Below are 22326 nucleotides of genomic sequence, written 5' to 3'. Positions count from 1 at the left end.
ACATTGATGACAATGAAGACCATTTTCCAGGAGTGCATGACAGCTTCAGGCAATGTGGAGTGGACGAGTTTGTGGGTCAGAAGTTGAACAAATGGAATGATGAACTCATCGTGCAATTCTACTCTGCAGCACACTTCTATCCTGATGGAAAAATTGTTTGGATATTTGAGGGTACAAGGTACCAATCAAAAGTTGCTGAGTGGGCAAAATTGGTCAATGCCCCTGAAGAGCATGAGGATGACTTGGATGTCTATGCCAAGAAGAAGAAAGACCACAACTCAATGGCCAACATGTACAAAGAAATACCTGACAAGGCTCTGGAAACTCATAATCTAGGCTCTATTCATTATCTGTTATCTGGTTTGGCCACAATTAACATCATCTTGAGGCATACCTTGTTGCCCAAATCTGGAGATCACAAGATGATCAGAGGCCATTCCATCAACTTGCTGCAGTTGTTTGATGTGCCCCGAAAATTCAAAGTCATGAGCCTAATTGTGGAAACAATCAAGAGGACAGCTGCATATCAAAAGAGGTCATGTGGGTATGTCCACATATTCAAATGCTCATCAACTCCAAGATGGGCACAGGCACCTACTTGTTAGATAAGGAGCATCTACCCTTGAGACCAGATTTTGAGGACAACACTGTTGTCATGAATGAAGATGATCCCACATCTGCAGAGGCCCAAGAAAAGAGAGAGAAAGCTAAGGCTGAGAAAGCTGCAAAGATGCCAAGTGCTGAAGAAGCATCTCAAGTGTTTCTCAAGACCAAACAAGATCAACTTCCATATCTGATTCAAGCAACCTTAAGGATTGAGAAAGGATTGGCCACCCTAACTCAAAACCAAGAGACCCTGGAAAGGATCATTGAGACTAAGTTCTATGATCTTGATCTAAAAGTGATAGAGATGCAGACAACAGTTGAGCAGCTCCAGGAAGAAGTTGAGGAGAGGAAAGGGCATGCTACCACAGATGCCTTTCAGAGAGTGCCATGAGGGAAGAGATCTGCTGCAGTGCCAATGACTGACACTAGAGCTACTACATCTGCACCTGCAGCCACATCATCAGTGCCACCTCCAATTGCCACTCCACCAGCTCCAACAACTTCCATAGATGCATTCATCCTTGGAGTCCTCTCAATGCCTCCTCCCACAGATCAAGCCTAGAGAGACGCATAGCATTATGCATTTTCAAGCTTTTTGGTAACTTGTTGCCAAAGGGGGAGAAAGTGTATAGATCATAGGCTTCGAGAGAGAGAGAGCTTTGCTTCTTCTGCCTTCTTTATCTTTTGGTTGATACTTATTTTGTGTGCTTGCTTGATACTTTATGTCTATGTGTGTGAGATACTTGTATGATCATGTGTTTAATCATATCCTACATTAATGCTTGTGCTTGAATGATCATTCACTTTGCCTTGGTGATAAGTGCATGTTTTTTTACTCTCTATCATTTTGAGCGCTCCACCAAGATGTATGTGACATGGAAGAGTAACCCATAATCCTAATTGATTGTGCATTTGCATTCAAAAGCAAATTTTAAATAATGCACAAATTTAGGGGGAGCTCTTTCTTATCACATACTTCTCAAAGCGATGATGTATTTCAATCTTATCATCATTTGTCGAAGCTTTGATCTATATGTTGTCATCAATTACCAAAAAGGGGGAGATTGAAAGTGCAACTATCCCTGGGTGGTTTTGGTAATTCCTAACAATATATAGCTCATTGAACTAATGCTCTTTCAAGATGATCAAATCTGAAAGTTCAATGATTGGCATGGCATGGACTACGAATGTGGACCCCTCAAAATGCTAAGGACACATATTGGCTCAAGCTCAAGACTCTACATTTTATTTTAGTGATCCTAGATCACATCGAGTCCATAGGAAAAGCCAGTACTATTAAAAGGGACGAGGTGTTGCTTAATGGCTTGCTTCCTCAAAATGCATAGTGATATGCTCCAAAATCCCTCAACCACTTTCTCATATCCACATATGTCCCAAACCAAAAGTCAAACTCAGCCCCACCGATTTGATCTATCCGGCGCCACCGAGTTCATTTGACATACCTCAGCCAGAAACCCTAATCAGTTCGATCTCACTGATAGGGATCTCGGTCTCACTGAGATGGGATTGCAAACTCTCTATTTCCCTTCGTAACGTTTCGGTCTAACTGAGATGAGTGATCGCTCCCACCAAGTTCGCAATGCAAACTCTCTATTTCCCTTTCGTAACTTTTCAGTCTCACCGAAATGAGCCATCTGGTCCCATCGAGTTTGCCTGACCAACTCTATGTTTGCCTATTACAGAAATCGGTCTTACTGAGTTTATGTGATCGGTCTCACCGAGATTGCGTTATGCCCTAACCCTAATGAAATCAGTCCCACCGAGTTGACATGTCGGTCCCACCGAAAAGCCTAACGTTCACATTTTGAACTAAATTGGTCTGATCGAGTTTGATGATTCGGTCTCACCGATCTTGGTAAATTGTGTGTAATGGCTAGATTTTGTGTGGAGGCTATATATACCCCTCCACCTACTCTTCATTCGTGGAGAGAGCCATCAGAACATGCCTACACTTCCAGCGTACATTTTCTGAGAGAGAACAACCTGCTCATGTGTTGAGACCAAGATATTCCATTCCAACCACAAGAATCTTGATCTCTAGCCTTCCCCAAGTTGCTTTCCACTCAATTCATCTTTCCACCAAATCCAAATCTGTGTGAGAGAGTTGAGTGTTGGGGATACTATCATTTGAAGCACAAGAGCAAGGAGTTCATCATCAACACACCATCTATTACCTTTTGGAGAGTGGTATCTCCTACATTGGTTGGGTGTTACTTGGGAGCCTCTGACAAGATTGTGGAGTTGAACCAAGGAGTTTGTATGGGCAAGGAGGTCACCTACTTCATGAAGATCTACCCTAGTGAGGCAAGTCCTTTGTGGGCGATGGCCATGGTGGGATAGACAAGGTTGCTTCTTCGTGGACCCTTCGTGGGTGGAGCCCTCCGTGGACTCACGCAGCCGTTACCCTTCGTGGGTTGAAGTCTCCATCAACGTGGATGTACGATAGCACCACCTACCGGAACCACGCCAAAAATCTCCATGTCTACATTGCGTTTGCTCCCACCAAACTCCTCCCTTTACCTTCGTGTGCAATGTTTTTATATTCCGCTACTGTACTCTTAGAGTTGCATGTGTAGGTTGATTGCTTGACTTGTGCTAAGTTGCTAAAATCTGCCAAGACTTAAAATTGGGAAAAGATAGATTTTTTATTTGGTCAAGTAGTCTAATCACCCGCCCCCTCTCTAGACATACTTTCGATCCTACATGAGGCCTTAATATCCCTTAGTTTCCATATGGACCCCGCTTCCACGGGAGGGTAGGACAAAAGATGACATGCAAGTTCTTTCCATAAGCACGTATGACTATTTATGGAACACATGCCTACTTTATATTTATAAACTGGAGCTAGTTTTGTATCGCCCTAGGTTATGACTGTTATATAATGAATATCATCCAATGAATCCACCGATCCAATGCCTACGATTTTCCTATATATTGATCTTGCTAAGTTACTACTGTTGTTGTTACTGTTTCACTTGATACAAAATCATTGCTACCACTGTTACCATTACTATTGCTGTTGCTACTACTATCAAAACTATCAGACAACTTTTGCTACTGATCACTTTGCTGCAGATAATTAATCTCCAGGTGAGGTTGAATTGACAACTCAGCTGCTAATACTTGCAATATTCTTTGGCTCCCCTTGTGTCAAGTCAATAAATTTGGGTTGAATACTCTACCCTCGAATACTATTGCAATCCCCTATACTTGTGGGTTATCAAGACCTTTTTCTGGCGCTGTTGCCGGGGAGCATAGCTATATTTGTTGAGTCACTTGGGGTTATTATCTATTTATCACTATGAAGAATCTGAAGGATACAAAGACCAAGATCGTTCCCTCTAGGACGAGGGGAGGTAAGGAACTGCCATCACACTTGGCACTTGATTCACCTTCTATTTTGAGTAGACTTGAAACACCACCACATGCTATTAATCCTGATATGTCGCAAGTTAGTGATGATGCTACTTCTATGAATGCTGCTCATGGTGATGCTAGTACCTTGCTTGATGATGGTGTGCCACTAGGTGATTTTCTTGATGAACAAATTGCTAGGGCTAAAGAGAATGAAATTACTGAAATTGATGAGATCATTGAAACTGAAAATCTTGAAACACCTACTGACCTAGCCCTCCTAGATATGAAATGCCTAAGATACCTGAAGGTTATGTTATGGATGAGGAGACAGCTAGACTTTCTTGCTTGCAATGATAGACATGATCTAAAGAAATTATTGTGCAAACTAAAGGAAAAATCTTTGAATGCTAGAATGAAATGTGATCCTAAGTTTTCTACTTCACCTATCTTTGTTGATGATAAGGATATGAATTCTCTGTTGACCCAGAGTTATTTACTTTGGTTGAATCTGATCATTTCCATGGTTATGAAACTAAAACTATTGTGGCACACCTTACCAAATTAAATGATATAGCCACCCTTTTTGCTCATGATGAGAATATTCGCTTTTATTACATCCTCAAATTATTTATGTTATTGTTAAAGGGTGATGCTAAGATATGGTATAATACTCTTGCTCCTGGTTGTGTGCGTAGTCCCCAGGATGATTTACTACTTCTCTGAAAAATATTTTCCTGCTCATAAGAAACAAGCTGCCTTACAAGAAATATTTAACAATGGGAAAATTGAAGAAGAGAGTCTCCCACAAGCTTGGGGGAGGCTTCTCCAACTTCTTAATGCTTTGCCGATCATCCTCTTAAGAAAAATGAAATACTTGATATCTTCTATAATGGAATAACCGATGCTTCTAGGGAATTCCTAGATAGTTATGCTGGTTGTGTTTTAGGGAATAAACTGTTGAGCAAGCTGAGGAAATATTGAATAACATATTCAAAAATTATGATGATTGGACTCTTCCTGAACCACCTCCTAAACCCACTCCAAAGAAGAGGGTTATCTTATATCTCAGTCCTAAAGATATGCAAGAGGCAAAGAAATGTATGAAGGAAAAAGGTATTAAAGCAGAGGATGTTAAAAATTTACCTCCTATTGAAGAGATACATGGATTTGATACACCACCACCCAAGGTGGTAGAGGTAAACTCTTTAATGAAATTTAATGAAAGGGACAACCCTTATAGTGTGCATCCTAGTAAATGCCTTTATGAGTTCGATAACTACATTAGAAAACAAGATCACTTCAATAAAAATGTTATGGAACAATTGAAATAGAACTCTGATATGATTGCTCATTTGAGTGACTTGTTATTTAGAATCTCTAATGATGTTAGAGGTGTTGGAAAACATGCTTCTATGGTTCAAACTCAGCTAGAACAAGTTGCTAAATCTCAAAGAGAATTACTTTATGAAATGAATAATAATATCAATGATCATACTGTTAGATTAATGACTAGAGGAGGTAAAATGACTCAGGAACCACTTTATCCTGAGGGACACCCTAAAAGAATTGAATAAGACTCCCAGAGAATTAACACTGATGCACCTAGTCCTTCTAAAAATAAACAGAAAAATAAAAATGGTAGGACTTTGCATACCTCTAGTGAACTTGAAGTAGAAAAACCTGCTAAAGATAATAATGATGTTTCGATCTCAGATACTGAAACTCAATCTGGTAATGAACATTCACCTAGTGATAATGAAAAAGATAATGATGATGTTCATGAAGACACTCAACCAAACAATGATAAAGAACCAGATAATGATGTTGAGATAGAACCAGTTGTTGATCTTGATAACCCACAACCTAAAAATAAAAGATATGATAAAAGAGACTTTGTGGCAAGAAAACACGGTAAAAGAAAGAGAACCATGGGTTCAAAAATCCATGCCCTTTCCACCTAAATCAACTAAGAAGAAAGATGATAAAGAATTTGAACGCTTTGCTGAAATGCTTAGGCCAGTCTTTTTGCGCACTTGCTTGACTGATATATTAAAGATGGCCCCTTATGCAAAGTATATGAAAGACATCATCACCAATAAGAGAAAAATACTAGAAGCTGAAATCTCGATCAAGTTTGCTAATTATTCTTTAAAGGATGGAGTACCTAAAAAACGCGGAGATGGGGGAATACCAATTATACCTTGCTCCATCAAAAGAAACTATGTTAAAACTGCTTTGTGTGATTTAGGAGCTGGTGTTAGTGTTATGCCTTTCTCTTTATACAAAAGAATTGATTTGAATAAACTCTCACCTACTAAAATATCTATGCAAATGGCTGATAAATCAACTGCCATACCTATCGGTATTTTGTGAGTATGTGCCCGTTGTTGTTGCAAATGTTACCATCCTAACTGACTTTGTTATACTTCAGATGCCCAAGGACGACAACATGTTGATTATCCTTGGTAGACCCTTTTTAGATACTACAGGGCTGTTATTGATTGCAATAAAAGCAAGGTCACTTTTCATATCAATGGTAATGAGCGTACAGTGCATTTTCCGAAGAAACAATTCCAAGTGGATGGTATAAATGTTATTGAAAAATCTCCGGCACTCACTATTGGAAGTTTACAATTACCTCTACATTCTGTCAAAATAAATATGATATACTTATTGTTGAGGACATGCATATCCCCGTTGAGGTAACTTAGTGTTTTATGAAAGTTCTTCGGTTTCATGCTAATCGAAGGTGGTTGTTAATAAGACTTGATCAACCTTATTAATGGATCATTTCTGAGAGGTATGAAGTTAATGAATCTAGTAGGCACAACCTTCCGTCCTTGCCTTCTGTTTTTCTGTTTTTTCTTAGTTAATAAAATAAAATGCCATGTTTATCCTATTTTCTGGATTTTCCATGCAATAAAAAATGACCGAAAAATAAAAGTTCTCAGAATGCCCTGAAAATTTAATACGACTTTTTCTAAATATTTCTGAATTTTTAGTGCAAATAACTTCAGAGGGGGTGCACTAGGTGGGCACAACCCACCTGGGCGCGCCAGCAGCCCCAGGCGCACCCTGGTGGTTTGTGGTCCCCCTCACTTATCTCTTTAGTCCATGTCATCACCTACCTCTAGAAAAAATTCACCATTGCTCTCTCTCACGCGTTCTTGCTCTCAAACCCGCGGGTTTCAACCTCTTTGCTCGAAGCTCCATTTCCGAAACTGTTTTGGGGGATTGATACTTGGTATGTAACTCCTCCATTGGTCCAATTAGTTTTTGCTGTAGTGGTTTATATTTTGAATAATTAGCTACTCTTGGTGCTGCTGTAGATGAGCTTGCACGTTGAATTCTTAGACCTCTAAGTAGTTTGAATGCTTGAAATGGCCTCTATGCATCCCTATGAGTAGTTGCTATCAATCTTGTGAAGTTTTGTTGGCAAAAAAATTTGTGGACTAAAAATTTCAGAATTTTATTTATAGGAATTAGATGAGTTTTTTTAGGAAGTTTGCTTCCAAGAAGAACTCTAAGGGAGTCATTGGGGAATCATCGGACAGAGACCTCCATACTCGAAGGATGGAGGAAGTGCACTCATGCGAATGGCCGCACAACCCCTTCATGGATGGGGCCAGCATCTGTCAAGAGTTCGCACAATTTGCTGCTAATGCTTGATACGTCTTCGTCGTATCTACTTTTCCAAACACTTTTGCCCTTGTTTTGGACTCTAACTTGCATGATTTGAATGGAACTAACCCGGACTGACGTTGTTTTCAGCAGAATTGCCATGGTGTTATTTATGTGTAGAAACAAAAGTTCTCGGAATGACCTGAAACTCCATGGAGATTATTTTTGGAAATAATAAAAAATACTGGCGAAAGAATCAAGGCCAGGGGGCCCACACCCTAGCCACGAGGGTGGGGGCGCGCCCCCTGCCTCGTGGGCCCCCTGGAGCTCCACCGACCTCAACTCCAACTCCATATATTCGTGTTCGGGGAGAAAAAAATCAGAGAGAAGGATTCATCACGTTTTACAATACGGAGCGGCCACCAAGCCCTAAACTCTCTCGGGAGGGCTGATCTGGAGTCCGTTCGGGGCTCCGGAGAGGGGAATCCGTCGCCGTCGTCATCATGAACCATCCTCCATCACCAATTTCATGATGCTCACCGCCGTGCGTGAGTAATTCCATTGTAGGCTTGCTGGACGGTGATGGGTTGGATGGGATTTATCATGTAATCGGGTTAGTTTTGTTAGGGTTTGATCCCTAGTATCCACTATGTTCTGAGATTGATGTTGCTATGACTTTGCTATGCTTAATGCTTGTCACTAGGGCCCGAGTGCCATGATTCCAGATCTGAACCTATTATCTTTTCATGAATATATGTGAGTTCTTGATCCTATCTTGCAAGTCTATAGTCACCTACTATGTGTTATGATCCGGCAACCCCGAAGTGACAATAATCGAGACCACTCCCGGTGATGACCATAGTTTGAGGAGTTCATGTATTCACTATGTGTGAATGCTTTGTTCTGGTACTCTATTAAAAGGAGGCCTTAATATCCCTTAATTTCCAATAAGAACCCGCTGCCACGGGAGGGTAGGACAAAAGATGTCATGCAAGTTCTTTTCCATGTATGACTATATTCGGAATACATGCCTACATTACATTGATGAATTGGAGCTAGTTCTGTGTCACCCTATGGTATGACTGTTACATGATGAACCACATCCGGCATAATTCTCCACCACCGATCCAATGCCTACGAGCTTTTCACATATTGTTCTTCGCTTATTTACTTTTCTGTTGCTATTGTTACAATCACTATAAAACACCAAAAATATTACTTATGCTACCGTTACCTTTGCCACTATTACCACTACTATCATATTACTTTGCTACTAAATACCTTGCTGCAGATATTAAGTTATCCAGGTGTGGTTGAATTGACAACTCAGCTGCTAATACTTGAGAATATTCTTTGGCTCCCCTTGTGTCGAATCAATAAATTTGGGTTGAATACTCTACCCTCGAAAACTGTTGCGATCCCCTATACTTGTGGGTTATCAAGACTATTTCCTGGTGCCGTTGCTGGGGAGCATAGCTCTATTCTTTGAGTCACTTGGGATTTATATCTGCTTCTCATTATGAAGAACTTGAAAGATCCAAGAACCAAGATTTATCCCTCAACTACGAGGGGAGGTAAGGAACTGCCATCTAGCTCTGCACTTGATTCACCTTCTGTTTTGAGTAAGCTTGAGGCACCTAAACCTACTTCTGCTATTAATTATGATATGTTGCATATTATTGATGATGCCACTTCTGCTATGCATGATACTTATGATGAAACTACTTCTATGCTTGATACTACTGTGCCACTTGGTGAATTTCTTGATGAACAACTTGCTAGGGCTAGAGAAAATGAAATTATTGAAACTGATAATATTGATGAAAGTGATGGTGAAGGCTCTCCTAATAAACATGAATTGCCTGTTGTGCCTGAGGGCTATGTTATGGATGAAGAAACTAAAAGAGACTTTCTTGCATGCAATGATAGAAGCGATCTTGAGAAATTATTAGCTAAGCTTAAACAAAAAACTCTGAATGCTAGAATGAAATATGATCCTGCTTATGCTACTTCACCTATCTTTGTTACTGATAAGGATTATGAATTCTCTATTGATCCTGATATAATTACTTTGGTTGAATCTGATCCTTTTTATGGCTATGAATCTGAAACTGTTGTCGCACATCTTACTAAATTAAATGATATAGCCACCCTGTTCACTAATGATGAGAGAACTCACTACCTTTATATCCTTAAAATATTTCCGTTCTTATTAAAGGGTGATGCTAAGATATGGTTTAATTCTCTTGATACTGGTTGTGTGCGTAGTCCCCGGGATATGATTTATTACTTCTCTGCTAAATATTTCCCTGCTCATAAGAAACAAGCTGCCTTAAGGGATATATATAATTTTGTGCAAATTAAAGAAGAGAGTCTCCCACAAGCTTGGGGGAGGCTTCTCCAATTACTTAATGCTTTGTCTGATCATCCTCTTAAGAAAAATGAAATGCTTGATATCTTTTATAATGGACTAACCGATGCTTCCAGAGACCACCTAGATAGTTGTGCTGGTTCTGTTTTCAAGGAAAGAACACCGGATGAAGCTGAAATTCTATTGAATAATATGTTGACAAATGAAAATAATTGGACACTTCCTGAGCTAGATCCTGAGCCAACTCCTAAGCCTATTCCTAAACAAACTCCGAAGAAAAGGGGTGTTCTATTTCTCAGTCCTGAAAATATGCAAGAGGCAAAGAAATCCATGAAAGAAAAGGGTATTAAAGCTGAAGATGTTATGAATTTACCTCCTATTGAAGAAATACATGGTCTTAATTTACCGCCTGTTGAAGAAATATATGGTTTTAATCCATCACCTATTGAAGAAACACATGGTCTTGATAACCCGACACAAGTAGTAAGGGTAAATTCTCTCTATAGATATGATAAAGCTGAAATCCCTCCTACTAAGTTTGCTAGCCAATGTTTGGATGAGTTTGATACCTTTATGGTTAAGCAAGAAGACTTCAATGCTTATTTTGGTAGACAATTGAAACAAAATGCTTATATGATTGAACACTTGGGTGATTATATGTCTAGAGTTAAAGGTGAACTTAAACTCACTAGTAAACATGCTTCTATGGTTACCACTCAAGTAGAACAAGTACTTAAAGCTCAGAATGATTTCCTCAATGAAATGAACAATAAGAATAATGATTTTGCTGTTAGAGTGGCTACTAGAACTTGTAAAATGACTTGGGAACCTTTGTATCCTGAAGGCCACCCTAAGAGAATTGAGCAGGATTCTCAGAGAAATAATGTTGATACACCTAATCCTTCTAAAAAGAATAAGAAGAATAATGATAGGGCTTTGCATGCTTCTAGTGAACCTGTTGTTGACACACCTGAGAATCCCAATGATATTTCTATTTCTGATGCTGAAACACAATCTAGTAATGAACATGAAACTAGTGATAATGTTAATGATAATGTTCATGTTGATGCTCAACCTAGCAATGATAATGATGTAGAAGCGGAACTTGATGTTGATCTTGATAACCCACAATCAAAGAATCAACATTATGATAAAAGAGACTTTGTCGCTAGGAAGCACGGTAAGGAAAGAGAGCCTTGGGTTCAGAAACCCATGCCTTTTCCTCCCAAGCCATCCAAGAAAAAGGATGATGATGATTTTGAGCGCTTTGCTGAAATGATTAGACCTATCTTTTTGCGTATGCGTTTAACTGATATGCTGAAAATGAATCCTTATGCTAAGTATATGAAAGATATTGTCACTAATAAAAGAAAGATACCGGAAGCTAAAATTTCCACCATGCTTGCTAATTACACTTTTAAGGGTGGAATACCAAAGATACTTGGAGATCCAGGAGTACCCACTATACCATGCTCCATTAAAATAAATTATGTTAGAACTGCTTTATGTGATCTTGGAGCCGGTGTTAGTGTTATGCCTCTCTCTTTATAACGTAGACTTGACTTGAATAAGTTGACACCTACTGAAATATCTTTGCAAAAGGATGATAAATCAACTGCTATACCTGTCGGTATTTGTGAGGATGTGCCTATTGTAATTGCAAACGTTACTATTTTAACGGACTTTGCTATTCTTGATATTCCTGAGGATGATAGTTTGTCTATTATTCTTGGAAGACCCTTTTTGAATACTGCAGGGGCTGTTATTGATTGCACCAAAGGCAATTTCACTTTTCATGTTAATGGTAATGAGCATACAGTACACTTTCCAAGGAAACAACCTCAAGTCCACAGTATAAATTCTATTGGAAAAGTTTCAACAATCACTATTGGAGGTTTTGAATTTCCTCTTCCTACTGTCAAGAAGAAATATGATATTCTTATTGTTGGGGATGTGCATATCCCCATTGAGGTAACCTAGTGTTATTCGAAAATTCTCCGGTTCCATGTTATTCGGAATGAGTTTGTTAACAAGACCTGATCAACCTTGTTAGTGGATTCCTTTTGATGAGCATGAGATGGATGAATTTAGAAAACACAACTCTCTGTACCCTATTTTTACTTTCTGTTATTTATATTAAATAAAGCAAAAATAGTAATTTCTGTCTGTTTTCTGAATTATCCATGCAATAAAAAAATACCCTGAAAATAAAAGTTCACCAAATGCCCTAAAATTTAAATATGATTCTTTCTGGAATATTTGAGAACTTTTGGCACCAAGAACACAGCAGGGGGATCAAGCACCTGGGCACGAGGGTCCAGGGCGCGCCCCCTGCCTCGTGGGCCCACGGTGTCTCCCCTCCACTTATTCCTGCACCCACACACTTCTTCTCCCCCCACACCAGAAAAATCACCAGCCAGCTCAAGCACGAGTTCTAGCTCATTTTTCTATGATTTTCAATCTCCTTGCTCAAAGCACCTCTCACAAAACTGCTTTGGGGGGATTGTTCCTTGGTATGTGACTCCTCCATTGGTCCAATTAGTTTTTGTTCTACTGCTTTATTCATTGCAAATTTGTGCTGCCTAGGTGACCATGTTCTTGAGCTTGCATGTCAAATTTATATGGTTCCAAGAAGTTCTAATGCATGATATAGGCTCTAGGCACTTGTAGGAGTAGTTGCTATCAAATTTTGTTGAGTTTGGTTTACTTTTATTTGAACTTACTAAAAATTTCAGAAATTTTTTAGAGGAAAAAATATGCTTAGGAAAATGTACCAAGGTGGTTCTTCAAGGAAACAAGGACCTAGCTTGCAATGCGTGATGCTGATGATGAACCACCAAGGGATGCTCCAGTGCGGCCTTGTGAATGGCCTTCAGAGGACTTCATGGATCAAGCTGGAATTAAGGAAGAATTTAACACATACTTGCGTAACACTGATCTTGTGAGCTTCGAGGCAGAAAAGTGCCGCCAATACCACTATCTCACTAGTTCCTTTGTGAGGAGGTTTGAATTTTCATCTTCATGCAATTCTCAAACTGTCCTATTTGATCTTTATGAAAATTCTTATACTATGGACTTAGAGGATTTTACCATTGCTTGCAAACTTCCACAATGGGGTTGTGCTAGTGAACCTCGCAAATCTGAATTTAGGGATTTTCTTGCTAGTATAACGGTGGGAGAATCTAGAGACATAGCACAAGCTACCATGGGGAGCATTCATTTTCCTGCTATACATTATTTCGCTCTCTTCATAGGTAGGTGAATAAATGGTAAGGATGAAGCATGTCACATGTGTGTCCTTGACCTCAAGATTCTTAGGAGTGTTGTCTTAGGAGATAAATCTTATAATTTGGGAGCCATTGTTGCACGTATGTTGCATCATAATAGATTTAATGGAGATTTCTTTGGTGGAATTTATGCAACCTGTATAGCTAATTTTCTGGGTATAACCATACGTGAGGATGATATTGAGTTGTCTCCTGCTTATTTGGATTATGAGGCTATGGTTCGTCATCATTTTGTTGAGAGGAACGATCAGTTCCTCCAGTACCGACTAATCTTTGACAGACGACGCACCTATCACATCGCTCTCCCTGCTTCTACCTTCTTTGACTTTCAGGCAAAGGGGAGATATTACATAACCAGAGAGGAGGCAGATGAGTATAAGAGGAGGACTGAGATAGCTCGCCTCCAAGCTGTAGCCCACGATGCTATGACTGCTGCATCTTAGTACAACCCCAACTACAACTTTGGATATCCGCTAGGCCATCCGTGGAAATAGACCAACTTAGGACAAAAGCCTAAGCTTGGGGGAGTACGTATTTCCCACCGACATTACATTTATGTTCACACACTCATTGCTAGATGTCGGTGCTCATACTTTTTCATTGTAATATCCATGCTAGTTTATTTCTTTTTATGCTTTCTTCTTGTGTGTTTGATAAACCTTAAGAAAAACAAAAAAAATAGTAGTAGCTTTTAGCTATTTTATTTTTCTTGCTGTAGTAGTAATAACTAAAAAGAAAACTCAAAAAGATTTCCTTTTCTTCTTTTGCTTGTTGGGAGCTTTCTCGTGTAAATAATTTTATTTATTTTCTTGTCTTTGGGGGTCGATAGGATAAGACCATGATTAAATTGTTGAAGTGATTCCTATATGCATTATTGTTGATTTAACCAAGAGTCCATATTGCCTTGTCTTCTCCTGTTTATTGAATGCTTGCAGATTCCAGCTTAGTCCAATGCACGTGCATTGTTATTATTATTCACATCATTTGGTCGTGCAAGTGAAAGGCAATTATGACGATATATGATGGACTGATTGAGATGGGAGAAGCTGGTATGAACTCGACCTCTCTTGTTTTTGTAAATATGATTAGTTCATCGTTCCTGATTCAACCTATTATGAATAAACATGTTTGCAATGACAATTAGAGATTATAGTTGCTTATGCCATGCTTAATTAGCTAGGAGCTTATAATGGTTTACCTTGCGTGCCAACATGTTATTAAGATGGTTGTGATGTGGTATGATGGGGTGGTATCCTCCTTTGAATGATTCAAGTGACTTGACTTGGCACATGTTCACGCATGTAGTTGAAACAAAATCAACATAGCCTTCACTATATTTATGTTCATGGTGGATTGTATCCTACTCATGCTTGCACTCAATGTTCATTAATTTTAATGCATGTTCATGACTGTTGTCGCTCTCTAGCTGGTCGCTTCCCAGTCTTTTTCTAGCCCTCACCTGTACTAAGCGGGAATACTGCTTGTGCATCCAATCCCATGAACCCCAAAGTTATTCCATATGAGTCCACCATACCTACCTATATACGGTATCTACCTACCGTTCCAAGTAAATTTGTATGTGCCAAACTCTAAACCTTCAAATAAACATTCTGTTTTGTATGCTCGAATAGCTCATGTATCAACTAGGGTTGTCCGTATCTTCCATGTTAGGCAGGTTATTCTCAAGAGGAGTGGACTCCGCTCCTCATTCACGAGAAAATGGCTGGTCACCGGGATGCCCAGTCCCATGCTTTATGCAAATCAAATCAAAATAATTGCAAACAAAACTCCCCCGGGACTGTTGTTAGTTGGAGGCACTCATTGTTTCGAGCAAGCCATGGATTGATGCTTGTTGGTGGAGGGGGAGTATAAACTTTACCATTCTGTTTGGGAACCACCTATAATGTGTGTAGCATGGAAGATATCGCCATGTCTCGGTTGTTATGTTGACAATGAAAGTATGCCGCTCAAAATATTATTCATATCTATTTCAAAACCGAGCTCTGGCACATCTCCAAATCCCTGCTTCCCTCTGTGAAGGGCCTATCTATTTACTTTTGTGTTGAGTCATCATCCTCTTATTAAAAAGCACCAGTTGGAGAGCACCGTTGTCATTTGCATCCATTACTGTTAGTTTACATTGAGTATGACTTGACTGGATCTCTTTCACCATGAATTACAATGTCTAGTCAGTCCTTGATCTTTAAAGGTGCTCTGCATTTATGTTTTGCGGTCTCAGAAAGGGCTAGCGAGATACCATCTTGTTATATCATATTATGATTGTTTTGAGAAAGTGTTATCATCCGAGATTTATTATTATTGCTCGCTAGTTGATTATGCCATTGATATGAGTAAACATGAGACCTAAATATATTGTGAATATGGTTAGTTCATAATCTTTGCTGAAAACTTGAATACTGGCTTTACATATTTACAACAAGAGCAAACAGACTTTGTAAAAGTTTTTCTTTATCACTTTCAGTTTTTCAACTGAACTGCTTGAGGACAAGAAAAGGTATAAGCTTGGGGGAGTTGATACGTCTCCATCGTATCTACTTTTCCAAACACTTTTGACCTTGTTTTGGACTCTAACTTGCATGATTTGAATGGAACTAACCCGGACTGACGCAGTTTTCAGCAAAATTGCCATGGTGTTATTTATGTGTAGAACCAAAAGTTCTTGAAATGACCTGAAACTCCACGGAGATTATTTTTGGAAATAATAAAAAATACTAGCGAAAGGATCAAGGCCAGGGGGCTCACACCATAGCCACGAGGGTGGAGGTGCGCCTGCCCCCCTGGGCATGCCTCCCTGCCTCATGGGCCCCCTGGAGCTCCACCGACCTCAACTCCAACTCCATATATTCGTGTTCGGGGAGAAAAAAATCAGAGAGAAGGATTCATCGCGTTTTACGATACGGAGCCGCCACCAAGCCCTAAACTCTCTCGGGAGGGTTGATCTGGAGTCCGTTCGGGGCTCTGGAGAGGGGAATATGTCGCCGTCGTCATCATCAACCATCCTCCATCACCAATTTCATGATGCTCACCGCCGTGAGTGAGTAATTCCATCGTAGGTTTGCTGGACGGTGATGGGTTGGATGATATTTATCATGTAATCGAGTTAGTTTTGTTAGGGTTTGATCCCTAGTATCCACTATGTTCTGAGATTGATGTTGCTATGACTTTGCTATGCTTAATGCTTGTCACTAGCGCCCGAGTGCCATGATTTCAGATCTGAACCTATTATGTTTTCATGAATATATGTGAGTTCTTGATCCTATCTTGCAAGTCTATAGTCACCTACTATGTGTTATGATCCGGCAACCCCGAAGTGACAATAATCGGGACCACTCCCGGTGATGAGCGTAGTTTGAGGAGTTCATGTATTCACTATGTGTTAATGCTTTGGTCCGATACTCTATTAAAAGGAGGCCTTAATATCCCTTAGTTTCCAATAGGACCCCGCTGCGACGGGAGGGTAGGACAAAAGATGGCATGCAAGTTCTTTTCCATAAGCACGTATGACTATATTCGGAATACATGCCTACATTACATTGATGAATTGGAGCTAGTTCTGCGTTACCCTATGTTATGACTATTACATGATGAACCACATCCGGCATAATTGTCCATCACCGATCCAATGCCTATGAGCTTTTCACATATTGTTCTTTGTTTATTTACTTTTCTGTTGCTATTGTTACAATCACTATAAAACACCAAAAATATTACTTTGCTACCATTACCTTTGCCACCGTTACCACTACTATCATATTACTTTGCTACTAAATACCTTGCTGCAGATATTAAGTTATCCAGGTGTGGTTGAATTGACAACTCAGCTGCTAATACTTGAGAATATTCTTTGGCTCCCCTTGTGTCGAATCAATAAATTTGGGTTGAATACTCTACCCTCGAAAACTGTTGCGATCCCCTATACTTGTGGGTTATCAATGCTGGCCTCACCGACTTCATCACATCTGATTGTGAATAATACCATCTCCTTACAAATTCCTTTGTTCATACCTTCCATTTTCTGAGTAGGAATAACCCTCGTAGGGTGTAGTTTAATTTATATGATGAAACTCGTCAGATACCACTTACTGGATTTTGTGATATATGCTTGATCCCTTCTGACGGGGAAACAAGAGAGCCTAGACCTGTAGAGTTCGAGGAATTTTATCGTACTCTGTCAGTGGGAGATGAGAGAGTGGTGTCGAGTGTCACTGCCGCTAGCTTGCAGTTTCCTTCTGTGCACTATTTTGCTCTATTTATTGCGAAGTGTTTACTTGCTAGAGAGAAGGTTGGTGCACTTAGTGCTCCTGATTTCGCGGTCCTACGTCATGCACTATACGGCGATAACACTGATATCATGGGAGCTATTGTTGCACGTCGCCAACACCTTAACGGGACCAAGGGTAAAATTCATGGCGGTATTTCTGTCACATGTTTAGCGCGTCGCTTTAACATTCAGATATGTGAACATGATTATCACTTGCCCAAGGTTTACTTAGATCGCCGGGCTATGGCAGGTCATCAATTTATTGATGGCGAGAACACTACTATCCCTATTCCTTACAATCTGGTTTTCAGTGAGGATACATGTGATATCATTCCGTTGCCTGCACATGCTTTGTTTGATTCTATTGCCAGGGCCGGATACAGGATCATGCCAGATGACATCATTGCTACCAGAACACCCACGTGGTAGCTCAGGAGGAGCCTTAGGAGTGGGACGCTCAAGTGCCTGCTCCACAACACTTCAACGTGGGACCGCATGGCTACTACGAGTGGTGATTACCAAGCCTAAGCTTGGGGGAGTACGTGTTTCCACCGACATTATATTCATGATCATACATTTTATTCCAGTTGTTGGTGTCCACACTTTTTCACTTTACTATCCATTTTAGATTTGTCTTTCTCGCTTTCTTCTTGTGTGTTTGGAAAATTTGAGAAAACCCAAAAGTATTTCTTGTTTCTTTCTAGTTTTTCTTTAATTATTTGTAGTACCTAAAAGAAAACCCAAAAATATTTCTCGATTCTTCTTTTGCTTGTTGGGAGTTTTCCCGTGTAAATAGTTTTTCTCATTTTCTTTCTTCCTTTCCATTTGCCTTCTTCAAGAAAAACTAAAAACTCCAAAAATATTTTAGTGTGTTTCTCTGAAATTGTTTTCTTTTTTTATTGAGTCATACCAAGGAGAAGACCACGATGAAAATGTTGAGTGGCTCTGATATGCATTATTGTTGATCTAACAAAGAGCCCAAATTATCTTGTCTTCTCCTTTGAATAAAATGTTTGCAGATTCCAGCTTAGTCCACATCATTCTTGCACTATTATTATTTTCAAATCATTCGGTCATGCAAGTGAAAGGAAATCATGATGATATTTGGTGAACTAGTTGTGGCAGAGAGAAATGGGTGTGAACACAACTTGTTCTATTTTTGTAAATATGTTTAACCTAGTATCCATGATCAAACATGCTTGCAATGACAATTAGAGATTATAGTTTCTCATGCCATGCTTAAGTAGCTAGGAGTGGATAATGATTTATCTTGGATGTCAACATTGCGTTAAAATGATTGTGATGTGGTATGATGATATGGTATCCTCCTCTGAATGTTTCGAGTGGCTTGACTTGGCACATGTTCATGCATGTAGTTGAATCAAAACCAGCATAGCCTCTGATATTTATGTTCATGGTGTTCATATCCTACTCATGCTAGTATCCAATGTTCATTATGCATAATGCATCTTCATGACTGTTTTCGCTCTCTAGCTGGCCGCTTCCCAACCTATTTGCTAGCCTTTGCTTGTACAAATCAGAAATACTACTTGTGCATCAAAATCCTAAAACCTGAGTTATTCTAGATGAGTCCACCATACCTACCTACATGCGGTATTACCCTGTCGTTCTAAGTAAATTTGCATGTGCCACCTCTAAAAACTTCAAATAAATATCCTTTTTTGTGTGCCTGGATTGTTCATAGAGCGACAGGAGGTCGTTGGTATCTTCTATGCTAAGTGGGTTATTCTCATGATGACTGTTTATTCACTTGTCCTTGCATGAGAGGGGCGGTAATAGGGATTCCCTGTCCCGAATTCAAATTGCAAATAACTAAAAAAAACTCCCCCATGACTGATGTTGGTATGGATGGTACCCGAGGATTCGGCTAGCCGTGGAATGTGATTTTTGGTGGAGGGAGAGTAAACATGTACTTTTATCGCTTGGGAACTGCCACTAATGTGTTTATCATGGAAGATATAGATAACTAATGGTCGCAAGGTAAACAGGAAGGGTGCATTTCTCAAAATTTCATTTACCTCTAGTTTTAAAAACTGAGCTCTGGCACCGTTGCAAATCCCTGCTTCCCTCCGCGAGGGGACTATCTATTTAATTTTATGTTGAGTCATCACCTTCTCAAATAAGCGTCAGATTCTGAGAGCACTATTGTCATCCTCATGCATTGTGTATAGTTAATGTTGGATGCATCATGAGTGGATCTTTTCTACCATGAATTACAATGTTTAGTCGCTGCTTGAACTTTGGAGGTGCTCTACATTTATGTTTTGCGGTCTCAGAAAGGGCTAGCAAGATACCACTATTGTCATATTATATCATGATTGCTTTGACAAGGTGTTGTCACTTGAGATATTTCATTATTGCTCGCTAGTTGATTATGTCATTGATATGAGTTAATATAATTTTTAGGAGTTATTGTTGAGATGGTTAGTTATAATCTTTGCTGAAAACCTGGGTGCTACTTCAACTTATTTATGTAAACAAGAGCAAAAGAGTTCGTAAAAAATATTTTCCACTTTCATTTTATCAACTGAATTTCTTGAGGACAAGCAAAGGTTTAAACTTGGGGGAGTTGATATGTCTCCGTCGTATCTACTTTTCCTAACGCTTTTCCTCTTGTGTTTGGACTCAAATTTGCATGATTTGAATGAAACTAACACGGACTGCCGTTGTTTTCAGCAGAACAACCATGGTGTTGTTTTTGTGCAGAAATAAAAGTTCTTGTATTGGAATGAAACTTTGTGGAGAATTTTTATACCATAAAAACATTAATCTCTTCAATTGCATGCACTTTTTTATTAGTGGAAGACCTTTCAGTATGCAATTGAGAATAATTAACCATAATATTATCTAGGAGTTTAGTAGCTTCTCCTAAAGTAATTTCCATAAAAAGTACCTCCCGTGACCGAATCTAAAAGATTTCTAGAAGCAAAATTCAATCCGGCATAATTTTTTTGTATAATCATCCACAATTTCAAACCATGAGTAGGGCAATTTCATATCATCAATTTCATCCTCTCCCAAGATTGTGCAACATGTTCATGATCAAGTTGCTTAAAATTCATAATATAATTCCTAAGGGAGATGATCTTAGCGGGAGGAAAATACTTGGAAATAAAAGCATCTTTACACTAATTCCATGAATCAATACTATTCTTAGGCAAAGATGAAAACCAAGTTTTAGCACGATCTCGAAGTGAGAACGGAAATAGCTTCAATTTAACAATCTCATGATCCACATCTTTTTTCTATTGCATATCACACAAATCAACGAAATTATTTAGATGGGAAGCGGCATCTTCACTAGGAAGGCCATAAAATTGATCTTTCATAACAAGATTCAACAAAGCGGCATTAATTTCACAAGATTCCACATTACTAGCGGGAGCAATCAAAGTACTAATAAAATCATTATTATTGGTGTTGGAAAAGTCACACAATTTGGTATTTTCTTGAGCCATCGTGACAAAGCAAACAATCCAACACACGAGCACACAAAAAGCAAACGAAGAAGACGAACGGAAGAGGGGCGAAGAAAAGGCAAATCTTTTTCGGAAATCGTTTTAGAAGTGGGGAAGAGGAAAATGAGAGGCAAATGGCGAATAATGTAATGCAAGAGATGAGATTTTATGATGGGTACTTAGTATGTCTTGACTTGGCATAGATCTCCCCGGCAACGGCGCCAGAAATTCTTCTTGCTACTTCTTGAGCTTGCGTTGGTTTTTCCCTTGAAGAGGAAAGGATGATGCAGAAAAGTAGAGATAAGTATTTCCCTCAGTTTGACAACCAAGGTATCAATCCAGTAGGACACAACACACAAGTCACTGAATACCTGCACAGACAAACAAACAACTTACACCCAACGCGATAAAGGGGTTGTCAATCCCTTCACGGGTTACTTGCAAAAGTGTGGAGATAGATAAACGGTAAAGTAAATATTTTGGTATTTTTGGTTTATAGATCAGAAAGTAAAAGATTTCAAAAATAGTAAATTGGAAACTAATATTGTAGATCGGAAACTTATATGATGGAAAATAGAACTTGTATGATGGAAAATAGACCCGGGGGCCATAGGTTTCACTAGAGGCTTCTCTCATGATAGCAAATAATACGGTGGGTGAACAAATTACTGTCGAGCAATTGATAGAAAAGCGCAAAGTTATGATGATATATAAGGCAATGATCATGAATATAGGAATCACATTTGTGTCAAGTAGACCGAAACAATTCTGCATCTACTACCATTACTCCACACATCGACCGCTATCCAACATGCATCTAGAGTATTAAGTTCATAAAGAACGGAGTAATGCATTAAGTAAGATGACATGATGTAGAGGAATTAACTCAAGTAATATGATGGAAAACCCATCTTTTTATCCTCGATGGCAACAATACAATACGTGCCTTGCTGCCCCTACTGTCACAAGGAAAGGACACCGCAAGATTGAACCCAAAGCTAAGCACTTCTCCCATTGCAAGAAAAACCAATCTAGTTGGCCAAACCAAACTGATAGTTCGAAGATAATTACAAAGATATCAAATAATGCATAAAAGAATTCGGAGGAGATTCAAATAATATTCATAGATATGATGATCATAAATCCACAATTCATCGGATCTCGGCAAACACACCGCAAAAGATTATTACATCGGATAGATCTCCAAGAATGTCGAGGAGAACATGGTATTGAGAATCAAAGAGAGAGAAGAAGCCATCTAGCTACTAGCTATGGACCCGTAGGTCTAAAATAAACTACTCA

Source organism: Triticum urartu, chromosome 5, assembly GCF_003073215.2.
Source record: "Triticum urartu cultivar G1812 chromosome 5, Tu2.1, whole genome shotgun sequence".
NCBI lineage: Eukaryota > Viridiplantae > Streptophyta > Magnoliopsida > Poales > Poaceae > Triticum > Triticum urartu.
The sequence above is the reverse complement of the archived record's forward strand: the minus strand, read 5'-3'. Positions refer to the sequence as shown.